General features: G+C 42.0%; 2 protein-coding genes across 11 annotated transcripts in view; one reads left to right on the top strand and one right to left on the bottom strand.

Moving 5' to 3' along the window:
* Positions 1–760, top strand: part of FUBP1 (far upstream element binding protein 1) — a 42,013-nt gene extending 41,253 nt beyond the window's left edge. The window contains exon 24 of the transcript XR_001865043.1: positions 479–760. The gene's annotated coding sequence lies outside the window, so the exon portion shown is untranslated. The remainder of the gene's footprint in view (positions 1–478) is intronic.
* NEXN (nexilin F-actin binding protein) overlaps positions 1–3,900 on the bottom strand; it is a 23,230-nt gene that overhangs the window by 18,238 nt on the left and 1,092 nt on the right. Inside the window, exon 1 of one of the 10 annotated variants that reach the window (XM_017743463.1) lies at positions 3,618–3,813. The exons of the other annotated variants lie outside the window; for them this stretch is intronic. The gene's annotated coding sequence lies outside the window, so the exon portion shown is untranslated. Of the gene's footprint in view, positions 1–3,617; positions 3,814–3,900 lie in introns of those variants that run through there. 10 annotated transcript variants of the gene reach the window in all.

Below are 3,900 nucleotides of genomic sequence, written 5' to 3'. Positions count from 1 at the left end.
TGCCAGTCCAACAGGTTGTGGGCCTTCAAGATGGCAGATATATTTCTGCCATGTGGAATATTGCCATATCTGCTATTACTTTAGGCTGCTTTCCAGTTCATTGGCATCACTAACTCTTAATATGTTTGAAGGTTAGCCAGCTGGCTCTAAGGCATTTTGCCTCTACAGGTCATCCTACCTCCACCTCTGATGCTAAAAGATATTGATACAAAGCACCAGCGCATTGCTAAACATGATACCACCCATGTTTCACTTTCATCCCTCTCCATGGCCACTAAACCTTGAGCAGGACCAGCAGCTGGACCCTGCCTCAGGCACCCCTCAGGGCAGATGAGTCATTTCCGATAAAGACGATACAAAATCTTTAAGAAAAAAAGAAGCACTCCTTGAGTTTTGGGTTGGGTCTGTGAGGGAGTGGCCACAGCTTCGGGAAAAACCATTGTGGACTGAAGCTCCTTTGTATCTGCCTCACCATCAGGAGAGGAGCACAGTCAATGAATTGGTGCTGAGAAAACCCAAGTGGCTACATCAGAAGTCCTGACACCTACAAATCGTGGAAGAACAGTGCCTTCCTCATCTGCCAATAGCTTTGCAAAAGTATGCAGTAATAGATTTTCCAACCCAAGAAACCTTGACCTACTAATTCTCTTTTAGATGAACTAGTTATATTTTTAAGTTGTGCATTTATATACGTATGTATTCTTGTTTTGTATTTTCCCAGAGTTCAACTAATAAAAGCAATTCTTATTTTTTGAGACAACACAAGACTTCCTGTTTAGTTTCTTACTTCAGAAACTATTTCTCCTATTACAAAGCTGTCCAATCTTAATATTCAGTCTCATCTTTTATTTCCCACGATCAACATACCTCAGCAGAAGCTGTAAGAGCTCTTCACTGAGGCTTCCCACTCAAAAAAAACCCCAGACTATAATTTTGAACATGACCATGATCAAAAAATGAGTTCAGCTTGTTACCCTTTGCACACCCAGTCTCATCTGACATCCAGCATTCACCTGACGGTAGTGTAATTTCTTTTCTCTCCACGTTTTACCTTTCCTACAATTAAATGACACATCATTGATAATGTTGGTCTGGTGTTAAAATGTTTATACTGAAAGTACCAGACTACAGGGCCCCTTTGCAAGGTCCACTCCTCAAGAAAAATTTGACTTGCATCCAGTGATCGATGGTTGTACCTCTGGAATTGGAATGAAGAGAAAATGCCATTAGACTTGACTGGCTGTAATGCAGAGAGGGATCTCTAAGTTCAAGTGAAAATTTAATACAAACCAGTAATGCATAGGACACTAGGCAGCAGATTAGAAATATTCTGTAAAAAGATAAATTACTGTTTTCAAACATCTTACTCATTTACAGTAAATAGACAAGCGATCACTTCTGATATGTCTTGACCTGTTACAATCATAGCACTTTTTCAACTTTTCATGCAGCCTCCCTAAAATTTTACTTCAGGCAAAAAAAAGTCAAAAAAGAAAACCATTCAGGGGACACAGAAAGTTTGATGGCTCACAAGTCCCAAAATCCATCTCCTTAAATTTAATTAATTTCCATTTCTGAAAGCAGGTCAGAGTCCTCAATTGATCAAAAAAAGTTGTGCAGCTTTAACCAGATTAAAAAAACCCTTCCCATAAATAATAAAATTCCCTTTCTTTTAAAATATTCTTGTTTTTCAGGGGCATGATAAACATCCTCACATGAGACACAAAAAATACCAGCACTTCCCTGAACTGAACACCACTCTTTACAATAGGAGTATGAAGTCAGGACTTTAGAAAAAGGTCCTGTTCCTCTGTGATTTCTCCTTTCGGGAGGCCCCCTGCTCTCCTACTGGGTACTGTGAGTTATAAATAAGCCCTTCATGGCACAGTCTAAGTTACATTTACCATCTGTCTCCTCTTTGTGATCTACTTGCAGGGAAGACTCCATCATACGAGAAAACCATACTGTGAGAGTTGGAAACTCACTACTTGCAGCCAAAGCACCAAGGAGAGGCAAACAGTCCACAGCATTGAAATAGTTAACAAAATATTAAACAGAACTGGAAAGAGGAGGCGAAATGGGCATCATTTATGTCCTCCCTGTAACTGGTCTGGAATGACACTACCAGTTGTTGTACCAAATTACAGATACTGAAGGAGATACTAAAATTATCATGCATAGGGGAAGATCCTGAGCTGGCATCAACCATCAGCTCCACTGAAGCCAGTGAGTTATGACAATCAATACCAGCTGTCTAAACTTCACAGTTTGTATAAATACAAAATGCAAAACTACTTCCACTCACTAGTATTTCCTTCATTAAGTCTTTACAATTAAAGACCAGAATGCTTACCAACAAGTGACCCAGATAATTTAATTTCGAACACAATATTTTCCTCAATCTTTGAATTTATCACACTTCAATATTTATTGAGAGTCCCATTTTGTTGTAGAGCAGTCCTTGCAGGTAGGGTGTCATTTATAAAAACACACTTCTTATGAAGGATGCCTAAGTTTTATATAGCTATAAACACTCCTAATGCAACAGTGCCATTCAGCCCGACTGTTAAAAGAATGTAATCACCCTTCTCTGTACAAATGGTCTGTTGATTCCTTACTCTCTTCACATGCTATTACGGGGTACACAGGCTCCAGAGCAAATGTGGTGGGAGTTCAGAGACTGCTCTGGTAATGGGGAAGTCCTGCTGGGATCTTCTGGCCCATGATTTCATGTTCCATGGTACCTGCTGATCCTAATTGCAAGTGGCATTAAATTGTGAACTGAGGTCTCCAGGACAAAAATCAGTATATTCTGCCCCACACCACAGTTCCTCCATTCCCTGCTGTGTCACGGCAGCTGAAGATGAACCATTTGCTTTGTTGACTTCACTGACAGGACTTCAAAGATCAAGGTAATCCAAATACTGGACATGAGGCGCTATTGCAATTTGTATCTTCCCTGCTGACAGGACACAGCCTTTCTGCCTCTTCTCAGAAATGCTCTTGGCCAACCCAGACTGAAGCCAGGGTGGTCACCCAGAGTGGTCATGGCCCGAGCTCTGCCTCCACCACAAAGGAGAGGTCTCCAGGGCTTCCTAGAGATACGCTGCTGCTTCCCCTTGAGCAACCCCACCGTGCTGGTGGTGCTGATGCCTGTAAAAGCTGGATCATGTGTACCACCTTCACCTGAGCAGGTATGGGTGCCTTTGGTGCAGGGGTCACTTCCATTGCCTCCTGCACTGCTCTCCCAATGCCAGGAGCTTTCCCCACTGCCTCCCCACAGCCAGTCTGACCACAAGTATTCCTTACTAATGTCTTAAACCATCTACACAGCTTTCATAGTTCACCAGACTGTGCTTTCTACATATACCAGTCATATTCACATACTTCTGCATGCTCCTTAATTGATGCAGTTGGCCCTCCTATGACTAATTATAATTCATAATTTCATTTCACTGCACAATTTTCTAGGAGATCTAATGTCTCTTAAGACCTGAGATCTAAGGTTGAGTACTATGTTTTCTACCATACTTTCTGATTAATCTTTGAAATTCTGACATGCTTCATTAAACACGCTTTTTTCGACATTTGTTGGCTAAAAAGAAGCCCTTATTTACCGAAAACAAACGTGATAATAAATAGTTTGCAAGCTGTCCCAGAAGCCGAATATTTTCTTCCAAGCCACTCTGTTTTACCGCCATCACTTCAGGGTGAAGCAGAACCAATGGACGCACTCAGCGTGCCCTCGCTGCTGAAGACCACACCAACAAAACTGAACTCCTCCGCATGTCGACACGCGGTTTATGAAAATCGGGGATTTATGGGATTTTAAACTAATTTTTATGAGCCGCACATCACCCACCGCGGGTCCCTCACGCCAGGGCGGGACGGCCCTCCCGG

This window comes from Corvus brachyrhynchos, unplaced genomic scaffold, assembly GCF_000691975.1.
Source record: "Corvus brachyrhynchos isolate BGI_N302 unplaced genomic scaffold, ASM69197v1 scaffold48, whole genome shotgun sequence".
NCBI classification, from domain to species: Eukaryota; Metazoa; Chordata; class Aves; order Passeriformes; family Corvidae; genus Corvus; species Corvus brachyrhynchos.
The sequence above is the reverse complement of the archived record's forward strand: the minus strand, read 5'-3'. Positions and strand labels throughout refer to the sequence as shown.